Source organism: Heteronotia binoei, chromosome 3, assembly GCF_032191835.1.
Source record: "Heteronotia binoei isolate CCM8104 ecotype False Entrance Well chromosome 3, APGP_CSIRO_Hbin_v1, whole genome shotgun sequence".
In the NCBI taxonomy this organism is placed as follows: domain Eukaryota; kingdom Metazoa; phylum Chordata; class Lepidosauria; order Squamata; family Gekkonidae; genus Heteronotia; species Heteronotia binoei.
Window position 1 is genome coordinate 129283478 of NC_083225.1, and position 18230 is coordinate 129301707.

At 44.6% G+C, this 18230-nt stretch overlaps 1 protein-coding gene across 4 annotated transcripts in view; it reads left to right on the forward strand.

Annotated features, from left to right (window-relative positions):
* Positions 1 to 18230, forward strand: part of CADM2 (cell adhesion molecule 2) — a 966308-nt gene that overhangs the window by 733680 nt on the left and 214398 nt on the right. The window lies entirely within an intron of this gene.

Sequence of the window (18230 nt, forward strand, 5' to 3'; positions counted from 1 at the left end):
CAGATAGTTAATTTGGGATTTTATTTTGAAACACTGAAATATCTGATGCAGGTCACAGATTATAGTAGCCATAAAGAACTTGCATACCTTTATGGCATGGTTCTGTTTTTTGTTTTAAAAGACAAGAATTGGTGCAATTTCTACGTTTGCAGTATGCAAACCAATGTATCTGGTATGCAATATCTGTCATCTTGTAATATAGATCATTAAAGACAAATGTAGAAACTGTATCCCATTATAAATCCATGCGGACAGTGTTTTAAAACATAAACCTTCTTTCGGAACATTTACAGAGCAATCTCGATGGGGAGGGGGGCTAAATCAGAGTTCGGAGTTGACTGACCCCCAACCCTGGCATAATATAGATATATATCATAGGGCTTTTTTATAGCAGGAACTCCTTTGCGTATTAGGCCACACACACCTGATGTAGCCAATTCTCCTGGAGCTTACAGTAGGCCCTGCACAAAGAGCTCTGTTAGCGATTGGAGGATTGGCTACATCATGGGTGTGTGGCCTAATATGCAAAGGAGTTCCTGCTACAAAAAAGCCCTGTATATTGGTAAGTACAAGCAGCTCTGCATGGCACATTTGCATCAGTGTGACTGCACTGTACTGTGAACTGCAGTTCTGGCAGAAATGTGTGACAGGAGCCAATGCACAAAAGCATTTTCAGCATGGGAACATACTTCAGACCAGGCACAAAACTGTGCCAGCAAAAATGGCAGTGCAATCCACTGGCGGTCATGGTAACTCCCTTTACACTCCCCCACTCAGCTATGGTCATGCCTTTAGGTACCCAAGCAGCTCAGGATACTGACCACTTGCAATCAGTACATCCTCCACACTGTTCCTGACCCTCTGCGGCACCCAGTGATGATCTGCCCCACCTTACAAATGGTTCTGGGAGGTCATCCTTCAAATCCCAAGATAGGCTGTGTGGCACAGATGCTGTTTGACAGCTCCCTGCTGTGTGGACTTAGACCTAACACACACAAATCTTGGTGGTGGGCAAAACACAGATAGGGCACTTAGCACCACTGGGCGAGCACGTGGGGAGAAGAAACAACCAGGAGAGCAAAGTCCACACGTAGTGGCTGACCTGTCCCAGATTTCAGGCTCCATAGATACAGCAGTTCATCTGCCAAGGTCTCATGGGGCAGCGACACATGAACAGATAAGAAAGGAACCCTTTCCCCAACCCAACAGAATGATGCAATCTGCTTTGATCCCCTTCCCACTGTGGAGAAGGACTGTGTTTTTCCTTGGTAGAGGCTGCAGGGAGGGGGGAGACAATGGCAACCTGAAGTCAGAGGGGCAGATAAAAGAAAGAAAAATAAGAATATAAGAGAAGCCATGTTGAATCAGGCCAATGACTCATCCAGTCCAACACTCTGTGTCACAAAGTAGCCAAAAAACCCCAGGTGGCATCAGGAGGTCCATCAGTGGGGCCAGGACACTAGAGGCCCTCCCACTGTGCCTCCCCCCCAAACACCAAGAATACAAAGCATCACTGCCTCAGACAGAGAGTTCCAACAGTACGCTGTGGCTAATAGCCACTGATGGACCCCTGATCCATATGTTTATCCAGTCCCCTCTTGAAGCTTGCTATGCTTGTAGCTGCCACCACCTCCTGTGGCAGTGAATTTCATGTGTTAATCACCGTTTGGGTGAAGAAGTAGTTCCTTTTATAAGTTCTAACTTGACTGTTCAGCAATTTCATTGAATGTCCGTGAGTTCTTGTATTGTGAGAAAGGGAGAAAAGTACTTCTTTCTCTACCTTCTCTATCCCATGTGTAATCTTGTAAACCTCGATTACGTCACCCCTCAATCAACATTTCTCCAAATGAAAGAGCCACAAGCGTTTTAACCTTTTGTTCATAGGGAAAGTGTTCCAGCCCTCTTAATCATTGTAGTTGCCCCTTTCTGCACTTTTTCCAATCCTGTAATATCTTTTTTGAGGTGTGGTGACCAGAATCGTACACAGTATTCCAAATGAGGCCACACCATTGATTTATACAGTGGCATAATGATACTGCCTGATTTGTTTTCAGTTCCCTTCGTAATAATTCCCAGCATAGCAATGGCCTTTTTTATTGCAGTTGTACACTGTCTTGACATTTTCAGTGAATTATCTACCACGACTCCAAGATCTCTCTCTTGGTCAGTCTCACATCCATCAACTTGTATTTATAGTTATGATTTTTGGACCCAATGTGCATTACTTTGCACTTTGTCACGATGAAGCTCATTTTCCATGTTGACGCCCATTTGCCCAGCCTCGACAGATCCCTTTGCCTCACAATCCTCACTGGTTTTCACTATCTTGAACAATTTAGTGTCATCCACGAACTTAGCCACTTCATTGCTTACTCCCAACTCCAAATCATTAATGAAAAAGTTAAAAAGCATGGGACCCAGTACTGAGCCCTGCGGTACCCCACTGCTTACCACCCTCCACTGAGAAAATCGGCCATTTATATTCACTCTCTGTTTCCTATTAATTAGCCAGTTTTTGATCCACAAGAGGATTTGTCCTTTTACCCCATGACTCTTGAGTTTGCTTAGAGGAGCCTTTGATGAGGAACTTTATCAAAAACTTTCTGGAAGTCAAGATAAATAACATCTATTGGTGTCACACCCCTGGTGACCCCCACCACGCCCTGCCGTGGCCGCTGCTCTGTGTGTGCCCTGACTTGGGGCTGGGCCTGTCCAGGCATTTTAGAGGTCTCAGAATGTGGGAGGGCAGAGCTGGGTTGCTTCACCCCTTTTCTCTTTCCCCTCCCCGGCTGTGCTTGGGCTCCATTCCCTCTCTCTCAGTTGGCCGCCCTTGTGCTGCATCAGCCTGCTTCCTCCTCAACCCCTCAGCCTTGGGCCTTTTATCCTTCCCCCGGCTTTCTCCCCACCTCCCAGGTCCCACCCCCAGTTAGCTCTGCCCCCGCTCATAAGTGAGGACGCTGAGGAGGGGCTTCCTGGGGTGTGTCCTCCTTGGGGCTGCTGAGGCGGCTGGGATGTCGGTGCTGTGTTAGGGCGCCACCGCAGCTCAAGGTTTCTGCCTTCCCCGCTCTCTCCACAGGGCATTGTTCCTGCCTACCACTCTTTGCTACCACAGCCGAGGCTCCGCCAGCTCCCCTGGGCCCAGGGGCGGGCATGTCGGCTCCTTGAGCTGGCAGGCGTTTTGGCTGGCAGGGCCTCGCCAGGAGGCTGGGAGGTATGTCGGGGCCCCAGGGAGTGCGGGAGGGGCTCCAGGTGGAGTCCCGTCTCAGCCGGGACAGGACAATTCGATCCCCTTTCTCCACATGTTCGTTCACCCTCTGAAAGAACTCTAACAGGTTAGTGAGACAAGATTTTCCTTACAGAACCCATGCTAAGTTTTCCTCAACAACTTTTGTTCATCAATGTGCCTAATATTCTCTTTTTAATAATGGTTTCCACCAACTTTCCCAGTATTGAAGTCAGACTGACTGGCCTGTAATTTCCTGGATTTCCATGGAACCCTTTTTAAAGATGGAGGTGATCTTTGCTACCTTCCAGTCCTCAGGAACTGTAATGTACTCGATGACGAGACATGTTGAAGGCAACATACTTTATTAGCTGGTACATCACAAGAGGGCGAAATGCGGGCTGGGTCTCGCTTTATATCCAATACCCGGAACAGCCCTCCAACTGGCCCCCTCCAATCCTGGCCAGTCAAACTTCCTGCCACAGATCTTAATTGGCGGAGTACTTTCGCGCGCTACACCCAATGACCAGGGGACTTCCTCTGGACACCTCTGTCGTGTCGCTGTGCAGTACTTCCGGATTTCATTGCAAAACACAACACTCCTCCCCCCCTAGTTCAAGATACATAGTCCTTCAAGTAGGCTGGTGCCCTGCGTTCTGGGTTGACCGCCTCGGGGTTATTTGGGGCATTGGAGCTGCTGCTGTGGAGGGGGTCTCTTCTCGGGGACTCGCCACCGGCCTTTAGTCTGATTGGTCTAACTAGGGGATCGAGAGATAAGGTGATGGGCGGCCCCTTGTAACTCCCCAGGGACCCATCAAAAACTTCAGGGAATTCCTGGCACACGTTCTTGAAGTTGGTCGTTTGCATCTGCTCCACCACCACTAATTGAATACCTAATGGTCGAAACCAGGCCAGTCCCAGTAATGTGGTGAGCTGGCGCTTTACCACTAGAATGTCCAGTGGCCCCCTGAAGTTCATTCTCTCTACCTGTACCCTGGCCCAGCCTAAGATGTGTACGGGGTTTTTCTGGAAGTCCCACAGTATAAAATCAGCCAGTCTCAGTTGGAGCCGGCGCCGGGGGCACAGTTTTCTTAGGGTCTCCTCCGAAATTATGGAGATGGAGGAGCCCGAGTCCACCTCCATTACGCATGGAGAGCCCTCGATGAGGACTGACATTTTGACCTTGTCGGGGGCGGAGAGGGGCAAGTTCATTACCTGCAGGCTAGTCGATGATGTCGTATGAGCATCAGTTGAGTCATGGTGCGTGGTCTGGTGTCTGCGATTGGCCTTGGCCCGGCAAGCGCACGCTATGTGGCCCACCTTTCCGCAGTTCCTGCAGTCCATGTTGCGATAGGGACAGTCCCGCCTCTCGTGGGGGTCGCTGCAGCTGGCACACTTGCTGTTGGGCTGTCTCTCTGTTGCTTGTTGCCTGGTGGGGGCTCTCGGGCCCGTTCCTTGTGGGCGGCGGAGCTGGAAGGCCTCTTCGTCCTCTAGGTCACCAGGCGCCATCTCTTCCTGGTGGACTGCTTCTCCTCGTGGGTTGTTGTACGATTTGGTGGTTCTCTCGAACGTGGTTGCTTCGTTGAAAGCTTGTTGAAGGGTGAGCTCCTCCTTTGCAAAGAGCTTTTGCTGAAGCCTTTAGTCTCGGAGGCCCAGACAAATCGGTCTCTCAAGACTTCCTCCTGCTTGTTGAAGCCGCAGTTCCCTGCGATCTGGCGGAGAGCGGCCAGGTAGATGGCAGCCATTTCTCTGGGCCCTTGATCTCTCTTGTGGAAGAGGAATCGGCGGGCGATGATGGAAGGCTGGGGCAAGAAATGCCCGGTGAGGAGTCTGACGATCTCCCTGTACGTTCTCTTGGTGAGCTTCGCGGTGGCCGAGAGACCTTTGGTGATCTCGAAGGTGGCCTCCCCGCAGACACTCAGGAGTACGTCCCTCATGCGGCTGTCATCAGTAATCATGTTTGCACATAGGTAGCATTCGACCCACTCCATGTAGGTCTCCCACCTCTCGGGGTTGGCGGGGTCGAACTCAGCAAGATGGCCTGTCATTACACTCGGGTTCGCCATGGCGGCGGGCGTTTCTGTCTCTTGCGCCTCTGTGCCTTCCTCATATCCAGCCATGTCAGCGGCTTCCCGCTTGGGGAGTCCTCCTAGCTAGATCCCATCCTCGTCGCCAGTGTAATGTACTCGATGTCGAGACTTGTTGAAGGCAACATACTTTATTAGCTGGTACATCACGAGGGCGAAACGCGGGCCAGGTCCCGCTTTATATACAATACCCAGAACAGCCCTCCAACTGGCCCACTCCAATCCTGGCCAGTCAAACTTCCCGCCACAGATCTTAATTGGCGGAGTACTTTCGCGCACTACACCCAGTGACCAGGGGACTTCCTCTGGTCACCTCTTTCACGTCGCTGTGCAGTACTTCCAGATTTCATTGCAAGACACAAAGGGACGGAGGCAGATTTCAGTGAAAGATTACATATTTTTGTTAGGAGATTCACAAGTTCATCTTTGAGTTCTTTCAGAACCCTTGGTAAGTCACCATCCGGGTCTGGTGACTTACCAGTTTTTAAATTGTCTATCAGTCGAAGGTCTGCTCTCTCGTCACTTCAGTATGATTCAGGTCTTTCAACACCCCTCCCAAAATCAAGAGTTCTGGAGTGGACAAATACTTCTCATCTTCCATAGTGAAGACGGAGGCAAAAAATGCATTCAGCTTCTCAGCCATTTCCCTGTCATCCTTCAGTAATCCTTTTACCCCTTGGTCATCCAAGGGCCCAACTGCCGCCCTGTCTGGTTTCCTGCTTCTAATGTATTTGAAGAATTCTTTATTGTTGGTCTTTATGTTTTTTGCAATATGCTTCTCATAGTCCCTTTTTGCCTGCCTGATCACAGACTTGCATTTGATTTGCTATAGCCTATGCTCCCTTTTATTAACCTCACTTTGACTAGCTTTCCACCACTTAAAGGAATCCTCCTTACCTTTTACAGCTTCCATTACTTTGTTTGTTAACCATGCAGGCTTTTCTGCCTTTCCTGACTTGTAGGATATATTTTATCTAAGCTTCTAGGATTGTAGTTTTAAATAGCCTCCGAGCTTCCCCAAGAGTTTTGACCCCATTTACCTTTCCGTTCAGCTTCCTCTTCACATGCCTTCTCATCTCAGAGAATTTATCCCATTTAAAGTTAAAAGTTATGGTCACTGCTCCCAAGCGTTGCAATCATTTTTACATCCCTCACCAGGTCTTGGGCATTAGTTAGGACCAAGTCCAGGATCGTCCCACCCCTGGTAGATTCTGTGACCATCTGCTCCATAGCACAGTCATTAAGAGTGTCTAGAAACTCAGTCTCTTTCTCCCGACCGGAACACACATTGACCCAAACAATGTGTGGGTAGTTAAAATCACCTATTATGACACAGTATTTACATTTAGCCACTATCTTTAATTATTTCATCGTTTTATAATTATTCTCTATCTTTTCATCCTATGGGCGATAACAAACTCTCAGAGTTAAACTTCCTTTTGTGCCCATTATTTTGACCCAAAGCATTTCTAGAAGCAAATCTAATTCCTCTGCTGCTCAGCAATAGGTTCCAGGATCTCCCCACAATAACTGATTCTGAACCATTGGAACAAGGGCTATTTCCGCAGCCTCCGCAAAGCTTGAAGAAAGTTTCTCAGGATTCTGTGGATAAGAAGCCTGGACTTTCTGCTCCCCAATATGGGGAGAGGAAGGTGGTAGTGAATGTGCCGACCGGACTTGTCATCCCGAGAGGTCTGCTGTCTGTCGGGTGCACGCATCCAGGATGTGACAGAAAGGATTGGAAGACTTACCATGGGAGATTTCAGTTACTCGGACATCTGTTGGAAGTCCAACTCTGCTAAAAATGAAAGGTCAAATAGATTCCTGACTTATCTTGCTGACAACTTCCTTTTCCAGAAAGTGAAGAAGGAAACAAGGTGATCTGCTATCTTGGATATAATGAGGGTTATACGTTCCAACCTAGGATCAGCATAGGGGTAGTACATAAACACCTAGTTTCTTTAAATGAAACTAAGTCCTCAGGGCCAGATGAACCGCATCCAAGGGTTCTAAAAGAGCTTGCGGATGTAATTTCTGAGCCTCTGGCTATTATTTTTGAGAATTCTTGGAGAACAGGAGAGGTGTCGGAAGATGGAGACAGGCAAATGTTGTCGCCATCTTCAAGAAGGGGGGAAAGGAGGATCTGGGTAACTACCAACCCATCAGCTTGACACCTATCCCTGGAAAAGTTTTAGAGCAAATCATCAGTCAGTCCTGGAACATTTAGAAAGGATGGGTGTGCTTACTAAGAGTCAACATGGGTTTCTCAAGAACAAGTCATGTCAGACTAACCTGATCTCTTTTTTTGAGAAAGTGACTACCTTGCTAGATCAGGTGAATGCTGTAGACATTGTTTATCTTGATTTCAGTAAGGCTTTTGATAAGGTTTCACATACTATCCTTGTTGACAAGTTGGTAAAATGTGGTTTGGAACCTGTTACCATTAAGTGGATCTGTAACTGATTGCACCCAAAGAGTGCTTGTAAATGGTTCCTCATCCTCTTGAAGAGGAGTGACAAGTGACACTACTGGATCGTGGCCTGTTGGCAACCGGGCCACAGCCTCATCCCCCTACCCCACCCGCAGTGCTGCGCAGCCTTGCCGCACCGCACCCCATTGTGGCACCTCCAGCACTCTCCATTTTTACAATTTTAAGGCCAGGGAAGGGGCAAAGCACCACCTTCCCCACCTCTTTAAGGGCCGACAACCCCCACCCCCACCGATTGGCAGCGAAAATCTCCAAAGCAGCAGTGGGCAACCTGCTGAAGAAGCAGCGCCGCCCTTGTCTCTCTCCACTTCCTTCCTGAGTATGGGGGGGGGAGGAGACAAGGGCAGCGCTGCTTCTTCAGCGAGTTGCCCGCTGCTGCTCCAGACGTTTTTGCTGCCAATCAGTGGGGGTGGAGGCTGTTGACCTTTAAAGAGCTGGGGAAGGCAGCACTTCGCCCCTTCCCTGGTCTTAAAATCGTAAAAATGGAGGGTGCTGAAGGTGCCATGGGGGGCGGGGCAAGACTGCAGAAGGAGCGGCGAGGCTGCACAGGGGTGGGGAACGAGGCTGTACAGTGGCGGGTGGGGTGGCGACGTTGCATGGCCACGGGGGGCAGGGCCAAATTTGGTGCCCCCACTCTGCTGGTCCCTGGTGCCACAAAACTTGGGGACCAGTGATATAGAGAATGGTGTGGAATTGTTTTCTGTGGCTCCACAAGGTAGGACCAGAACCAATGGGTTGAAATTAAATCAAAAGAGTTTCCGTCTCAACATTAGGAAGAACTTTCTGACTGTTAGAGCGGTTCCTCAGTGGAACAGGCTTCCTCGGGAGGTGGTGGGCTCTCCTTCCTTGGAGGTTTTTAAACAGAGGCTGGATGGCCATCTGACAGCAATGAAGATCCTGTGAATTTAGGAGGAGGTATTTGTGAGTTTCCTGCATTGTGCAGGGGGTTGGTCTAGATGACCCTGGAGGTCCTTTCCAGCTCTATGATTCTATAATTCCCTTACCTTCTCAATCTTACTGGACTGTATACCCTCTTTGACATAGATAGCCACCCCACGTCCAGCCTTCCCTCCCTATCCTCTCAGTGGACAACTCTAATCCATTGCCCAGTAGAAAAGTAACAGCTAAGCTGTCATCTCTTTGAGATGAGTCATCCTGAACCAGAAACATTTCATCTCCTGTCAGCTTTCCCCCAAGGTTCAATTTAAATACTGTTCTGTCACCTTTTTTATTTTTAACACCAGAAGCCTGGCTCCTTCTGGGAACAAGTGGAGACTGTTTCTTTTCTACAGCTCCCACTTATTCCCAAAAGCATCCCAGTTCCTAACAAACTTGAACCCTTCCTCCCTACTCTATCATCTCATCCATGCATTGGGACTCCTAATTTGTGCCTGTCTCTCCGGCCCTGCATGAGGAACAGGTAGCACTTCTGAGAAGGCTACCCTGGATGTCCTGGCCTTGAGTCTGCTGCCTAGGACCTCACAACTGCATTTCCCTACATCGTTGGTACTGACATGTAACATGACCACTGGCTCCTCTCCAGTACTATCAGCCTATCTGCAAAATGTGTAATGTCCGCTACCTTTCTACGAGGCAAGCAAGTCACCATACGGTCAGTACGCGGTTTTGCCACTCAGCTGTCTACTTGTCTAAGGATTGAATTGCCAACTACCAACATCCCCCCTCCCTCCCAGCCCAGGAATGGTTCCTTGGCTCAAAAGAATACCCACTCACCGACTGAAGAAGAGGTCCCTTCTGAAGGCGCATTTCCCTTAGCACGGTGTCCTGTTCTCTCTTGACCCTCATACTTCCTGGCAGCAATGGGGCTACCATGTTCGGAGTGGGACACATCTAACAAGTCCCCGAGAGTCTTCTTCGAGTGCTTAACTGACTGTCTCTGCTTCTCCAGGTCAGCCGCCTGGGCCTCAAGGGTTCAAACTCGTTCCCTGAGGTACAGGAGTTCCTTGCACCATGCACACACCCAAGACTTCTGTCCAGTGAGCAGATAGTCATACATGTGACACTCAGCGCAAAACACTGGAAAGCCTTCTGGCATTCAGCCGTCATAATAGCTTTTTAAATATACAGTCCTCCCTTTAAGTTTTTTTGTGTTTATGTGGCTCTCCTTGTGGAAAGTCAACTTACCTTATTGGGAAAACAAGGAGACTCGGGCCCCTGCTTCCTGGTCCTTCCAGGTCAGCTTACAAAGCCCCCAGGCTAAGAGCCACAGGTCAAGAGGCCTTTAGCTCTCGCCTCTGGCAGGGTGCAGCTTTATAAATGCAAAGAGGTTGGGGCCAGCAGTCAGCCTCAGGCAACATGGACACTCCCAATCAGCAACCATCACCTGCTGCAATCACCTACAGCCTACTCAAAACAAACAGACAGCAGTTCCCCAGCAACCACACAAACTTATACTCTCTCTTCCATAGAGTAGCACCAGCTAATTCCCCCCAGCTTTTGAGAAAAAGCAGTTCAGAAAATGCAAACACCCTTTCAGCAGCACACCTTTCCCAATCTCTTCCAGAGCTCAATTGTGAAGGAGATAGGGTTGCCAACTTGGTGGGGAATTCCTGGAGATTTGAGGGGTGGAGTCTAGAGAGTGTGAAATTGAGGAGAGTAGACAGGTACAATGCCATACACTCCACTCTCCAAACCATCAATTTCTTCCTGGGGAATTATTGTTGCCAATCTCCAGGTGAGGGCTGGAGATCACTCAGAATTATAACTGCTCTCCAGATGGCAGAGATCACTTCCCCTGGAGAAAATGGCTGGATTCTGTGTCATCATACCCTGCTGAGGTTGATTCCCTCCTGCTTTGGTCCACATTGTGATTTTAGACTACTCACAGACTTTCAGCCTAACCTACCTCACAGGTTTGTCATGCAAATCAAAAGAAAGAGAGGAGAATGATGTAAATTGCTTTGGTCCTCACTGCGGACAAAGGCTGTACTTTTCCTAGATAGAGGATGCAGAGAGTGGGGAGGAGATGGAAAGCTGATCAATTCCCCTACAGAAAGTGGCTGTCTTGGGTGGATGGGAAGATAGCAAAGAGGGGCACTCACCTAGAGCCTCTTCCTAGACCTTTTCTTCAGAACGGCCTTATTCCTAATTATGTGTGTGTGTATAAAACATAATATAACATGGTTGTTTAAAAGTCCAATATTAGAGCCTGTATCTATATTCTGTAATATTCTCATGCTTTCTAGTTTATTTTACTATATGATGTAATATAAGTAACCTCATAAGAACCTATAATAGTTTTCATGCTAAAATATGTTATATTAAAGTAAAACACTTAAAACTAATACCCATAATATTTTGTGTTAGCTCTATCATATAGTATTATCATATACTAACAAACCATTCAGATATCTAACTATAAGGATAGGCTATAGTAATCTTAGAAAACTCTCCAGCTGTTTTCAAATTCAACTTTCAGTCTTTGGTTGATATATTTTTGCCATGACTGCATCTTCTTATATCTTATCAACCTATTTCTCCAGAGTTGGGCGGCTCTCAATTTTCCACTTAGCTGCAAATATTACTTTTGCTATCATTAACATGTATCTGAGCAATTCATGCATTGTTTTATCGACGTTAATTGGTAGAATGCTGATTGTTTCTGGTGACAGCAAATTTGATGTTCAATTTTTTTTTATTATTTTGTTATGTATTTCCAATATTTATTATGTGGAAATACATATTTCAGTATATATTTGTAATATTTATTAAGTTTTACAGGACCACCACATGATAAAAGGCACCACATATGTGATTACACTTCAAAGATAGTCCTTCATAATTTTTATCTATCTCTTCAATGCCTTTGGGTGTGATGTACCAGCAAAATAACATTTTGTCCGTTTTCTCTAAGTGTTTGGTTTGCTGTGAATTTTATGTCTTTTGTCCATAATTTTCCCCATTATTGAAATGGAATCTCCTTCCAAAGTTTTGCGACCATACATGTATTGACTTATTCTTTTTCTATGTTGTATTGTAATAGGAGATTATAAATGTGTCCTAGAAGATGTTCTTTCTTGTTCAGTATTATTGTTTCAAATTGGGTCTGGTTCCTGGGGCATCGGTCTTCTGGGGGCGCTGAATTGGTGCCCCACATGACTCAGTGATGTTATCAGTGCAAAAGGGGGGGGGGATGCCAAAAGTTAGCCTTGCCTAGGGTGCCAGACAGTCTAGGGCCAGCCCTCTGGTTCCTTAGTGTATCTCCTTCACAATGTTTATCTTCTTTAAGTCTCTATGAAAGTTGGAGATATGTTAACCATCTTATTTTCCTTCTTCATTAATTCCTTGCTAAGATTTAATTGTCCCATTTTTATCGATTATATCCTGATATGTTATAAAGTCATTATTTTTCCTCTCAGGTTCTTATGATAAGCATTTAATGGTGACATTAAAGGTGATATTGGAGGACTTATTCTTGTTATAAGTGACCATCAGGGTTTTTTTTTTTTTTTAGCAAGCTGCCTCTGGTAATTTGGCCAGTATTTCTCATGAGGTTTTTAGATGTTTTCCCAGATGTTTTGATCCAAAGATGTGTATGTAGGCCATGCAGCAAATCTGCTGTCTCTAGTTTTATCAAACTTTTATTTGGGTTTTTGATCCAGTCCAAAATCCAAAGTATGCATGCTGTTTGATAATACAACTTAATATTAAAGACCACTAGACCTTCTCTCTCTCTCTTTTTTTCCCATCATGTAAAACTTTGAATCTGACCCTTGGTTTCTTGCCACACGAGTCTTTCGGGTTCTTATTATATGTCTCAATTGGTAACATCTGAAATAAAAAGTTGGTTATGGGTAGAATATTCATTTTCATTGCTGAGATTTCCCAAAGCCAGGACAGGTTTAGATTAGAACATCTCTTCATATCTACTTGAATCCCCTCCCCCCACAAACCATTTTGTAGTTGTCATGAAAGAGTGTTTCTTTCTCCCTGGAAATATTTATTCCCAGATATTTAATTGAGTTCTTCACCATATCATAGCGAGGGCTATTTTAATATTACCTTCTTGTTTTGTTACAAATTTAGGTATCATTTTGGTTTCCCTCTTATTGATTTTAAATCCCCAAAAGGAACTAAACTTTTCTGTATGACCCACAACAAATTGTATTATATTTTATGGGTTTAAAATTGTCAGCACTAAATCATCTGCATAACTCTTTAATTTGAATTCTTCTCCGCCAATTCTTAGTCCCTTAATATTGTGATCTTGTCTGATTTTAGAAGCCAAGATTTTCATTGAGAAAATAAATAATAAAGGTGATAAGAGGCATCTTTGTTGTGTCCCCTTCTTCTCTGAAATCCATAAATCATTGTGCCATTTATCAAATTGTGTGTGTGTGTTTGTAAATAGCTTGAATCCAATTTTGAAATCTAGGTCCACAATTCATATACTGTAATACTTTTAGCATAAACAACCAAGATGAATTAGCAAAGGCTTTTTCACCATTGAGAAACATGAACATCTTCTAAAATTCTTTCTCTTGCATGTTCTATTGCATCAACTATGAAACTTCGGTTTTCTTTCATGTATCTCTTGAGGATAAAACCTCTTTTGTCTGCGTGAATTATTTGTGTTATGTTTTTCTTAAGCTACTCTGCCATTATTGAAGCAAAGAGTTTGTAATCCACATTTAATAACGATATTGGTCTGTTTGGTTGTGGTAGCATTGGGTCATTTCCTTCTTTATGAATCAGGGTTATATGCACCTCTTGCCAACTTTGCGGTATAGTTTCCTCTTCACATATTTGATCCATCATTTTTTGTAGTTTCAATACTAATTAATCCTCTGTGCACTTATAATACATTGCCGGTAAGCCATGTGGGCCTAAAGCTTTGTCATTTTTCAGTCTTGTTATTGCATTTGAGATTTCTTGTACGGTAATATTTGGATTCAGAATATCAATTTTTTTTTTAGTAAATTTAGGTGTAGATGCATCTTTTCTATACTCATCTAGCCCAGACTCTGTTAAATTTTATTGCTTGTAGAGTTGTGAAAAAAGGAGATAAATTGTACATTTTTTTTCTTAGTAAGAGATTTTATTTAGTTTGTTTAACTCCAGTTATTTATCTTTTTTCACTTCTTTTTTTAAAGCAATAAGCTATGTAATTCTCAGGTTTGAATTTTTAATTTTTTTTTATGAACATCTTTTGATTCAGTCTGGCTTAATGATACCAATTTCGAACTAGACTTGTTCCGGGTGGAGAGCCCTTTTGCTCCCGGGGCTTCTCACTGTTTTTGCACAAGTTGCCCCAGAGCTGTGAGTTGGCACACCACTATTCCACAGCAAGTGAGTTCCTTTGACAAGGATCTCTGCTTGCTGCGGAAAAGCGGCATGCCAGCTAGCAGCTCCATGGCAGCTTATGCAAAAATGGAGAGAAGCCCTGTGGGCAAAAGGGCTCTCTACCCGGAACAAGCCCTAGTGCAAAATTGGTCTGTTTTTCAGTTGTTTGGTTTTTTTAAGGCAGTTCATGATTTGTTGATCTGTTTTATTTGTTTATTTGTTTTAATTCTTTCTATTATTTTGATAGTTCTTTTTTTTCCCATAGAGGCTATCACTATTAGATTATCTCTCATATAGGTTTTACTTGCCTCCCAAATCAATATCATTGATACACCTTCTGAGGTGTTTAATTTAAAAAAACCCTCATCCAGATCTTTTTTGCATTCCCCAATTATATACCTTTGAAGTAAGAGATCATTTAATCTCAGTCTTCTTGTTCCTGTTTTTCCACCTTGATGATGAAGACGATATTGGATTTATATCCTGCCCTCTACTCAGAATCTCAGAGTCTCAGAGCGGCTCACAATCTCCTTTATCTTCCTCCCCCACAACAGACACCCTGTGAGGTGGGTGGGGCTGATAGAACTCTCACAGCAGCTGCTCTTTCAAGGACAACCTCTGCCAGAGCTATGGCTGACCCAAGGCCATTCCAGCAGCTGCGAGTGGAGGAGTGGGGAATCAAACCCGGTTCTCCCAGATAAGAATCATGCTATCCATAATGGATTATGGTCCACAAAAATCTTTGGTTGAATCTCCACATTTTTTAAAAGTTCATGATTTTTCTTATATATCCTACACATGTCAATTCTAGAATAAGTTTGATGTCTGTCAGAATATAAGGTATAATTTCTGGATTTGGGTGAGATAGAGCTTATCTCTCTCCAGCATTTTCAGATACCCTTAGGGAATTAAGCTCTGGGAGCCTAATGAGGAGGCATCATTTTCGAGCAGCCATTGCTGGAAGTCCAAATGTTGGTGTTCCTTGTGTACTATGGGAGATGGGAGTGCATGGGGGTTTCTGCACAAGCCACATGATATTCATAGACAAAACTCCGCTGGGTTTTGATTTTCAAACTGACCACATGCCTCTTTGACCTGAGCTTCTTGGGGCTAGTAAAGGCTGGTGACAGGAGGATACGGGGTCCATTGATGGATTTTGCCAACTTGTCCCAGGATACTGGGGATTATCAGGAAGCCCTGATCGTAGTGCTCTTGAAAAAAACAACTTGGAATCCTTTAGATACTTCCAATTACCACCTGGCATCAAATGTATTGTTTCTGGAGAAGGTAATTGAGAGGGTAGTAGCTGAACAGCTTCCTGGATGAGACATCAGCATTGGATCCATTCCCGGCCATGGGACAGCAACTGTGTTGGTTGCCTTGACAAACGATTTCCGAAGTTCTTAATGGTCAGGGACCAGACATCTCTGTTATGTCCTTGGGAGAGCATTGTGCTCCTTAAACAACAACTTGCTGGTGGTCCCTGGTCCTAAAGACATCTGGCTGTCTTCAACTAGGACTTTTCAGCCCTGGCCCCTACCTAGTGGAACTCTCTGTCAAATACCATCTGAGCGCTAAGAAATCTAATGCCATTCCACAGGGCCTACAAGGCAGAGATGTTCCTCCAGATTTTTGGTTGAGAACAGCAATGGTTTCCATCTGGCCGGCACCCTCCTCTATTAATTGCATCTATTTTGCCCTCTTTCCCCTTCTCATGAATGTAGCTGGCAGCTGAAACTGTACTATTTCTCCATCTGTTAAAATGTTCACTTAATTGATTTTAATTGGTTTTTATTGTGTTCTAGTTTTATGCATGCTGTACATTGCCCAGAGCCCTGCTGTAGCAGGGATTGAGCAGTTTATTAATAAAATATTTTTTTAAAAAATAAAGGAAAACTCACTCACAAACAATATGACAGGGAGGAGTTCATTCATGGTTTGGCTTACTCAGCAGATATTTTCAGCCATATGAATGAAGCACATCTTTAAATGAAAAGCCCTGCAGTCACCATGATGGATGCTACTGAAAAACTGTGTGTCTGACAAGCTTCCACTCCGGAAGAAGAAATTGTAGGTTGACAACTATTTATTTATTATTTATTTATATCCCGCCCTACCCCACCAAGGCGGGCTCAGGGCGGCTTACAATTCCAAAAGCTAACAAGGTCAGTTTAAAATACTTTAATAATTATACAATAAAATATATAAAATACATAGAAATACATAAAATACATAAAACTCACATCGATATGCACTATGCTACCTTTTCGTTGACTCAATCCTTCAAGTATTCCATTGTTCGATATTCTGATGTTCAGGTTTAATTTTTCAGGCATCCCGGTATCAATTAATTATATGCCAACCGGAAGAGGGCTGTTTTACAGGCCCTGCGGAACTGTTCAAGGTTCCGCAGGGCCCTCACCTCCTCCGGGAGCTGGTTCCACCAACAGGGAGCTGCAATCGAAAAGGCCCTGTGACAGAGTCAAATTTGCTTTGGTCAAATAATGGACTCTGATTGTCATTAATATCAAAATCCTACAGCATAGGACATTTAACTCCCGTGCTTTGGTCCATTTTGTAATTTTTCAATAACTGAGTTATTTTACCCCTTTGTGAGACTCGGTACCCGCCATTTACACATTCTATGTCTAAGCCAACATACTGTCTGATGTTGCCCAGATCCCTCACTGTAAATTGGTTCTTTAGAGTTTCAACAATGGTATTTAGCATTTTTGCATTTCTACAAATTATAGCTAAGTCGTCTACAAAAACAAGTATTAAGCACTGCTGCTCCCCTTTTCCCTTGGCAAATATACATTGGTCAGCTACACCTTGTTTGAAACCTAGCTTTTTCAAACATTCTGTTAAATACTGGTTCCACTGATGCCCAGATTGTTTTAACCCGTACAAAGATTTTTTTAAGTTTCCAGCATAAATCAACATTGCCATTTTCCCCAGACACACCTGGTGGCAATTTCATATAAATTGTATGTTCTAGAGGTGCGTGCAGGTATGCGGTTTTGACATCAAGGTGTCTAATTACACAATTGTGCTTTGCTGCATAAGACAATGCGCAATAGATTGATGTGGCCTTGAGTGTTGGTGAAAAAGTCATAGTCTAGTGCTGACTGTAAGTACCCTTGTGCCACAAGTCTAGCCTTGTACTGCACCCTTCCATCAGATCCAGATTTTAACTTAAAAACCCATCTACACCCCATGAGTTTTTGGTTAGGTGGTATTACAGACTCTTCATACACTTGCAGACTTTTCAACGACTCAAGTTCCGCATTTATGGCCTCTGACCATCCAGTCTGTTCATCTTGCGTTAGATGCTTGATGCTCTCGTAGCTAGAAGGTTCAGCAAGAACGATGCACGCTTGGCCCGGACTGTAGCGATCTGGAGGACGTGTTTCTCTCGTAGATTGTCGTAGAACCGGTGTTGTTGCCTCATCTGGCGCTGTATGCTGGTCATCTGGCTGCTGCTGCTGCTGCTGTGACACTCCCGCTCCCGAAGATGGAGGTGTTACAGGTTCTGGCTTGATGTCTCTGCTGCTGGGTGAAGGACTCCGCCTCTCGCCTCTAGGTGGTAGCTGCGTATCAGTTTTCTCCGCTGTAGGCAGGAATACTGTAGAGGACGTTCTCTCCCAACCCACAGAGTTTTCCAGAAATTTTGCAGAGCACGAAGTTGTTATCTTCTTTTCACCTACTTGGGAAAATCTGTAAGCCTTGTGATTATTTGCATAACCAAGAAATAACAACTTAACAGCCTTGTTTTGCCCCTTTCTCTGGAGCTGCTTTGGGATATTTACATAAGCTGGCATCCCAAATATCTTTATATGGTTAATTGTAACTTTTCTGCCATACCATATCTCAGCTGGTATTTTTCCAATAGCAGAAGACCAAGAGTAATTTAGAACATGGGAAGCACACATTATACTTTCCCCCCAATAACACATTGGTAGGTTGCTATCTCTCAGCATAGAGATGCACATATTATAAAGGGTTTGATTTCTCCTTTCACAAAATGAATTATGTTGTGGTCGATACGGTGCCGTACGTTGATGACTGATTCCATATCTCCTACATAGGGAAAACATTTTATCATTACAAAATTCTGTACCATTATCAG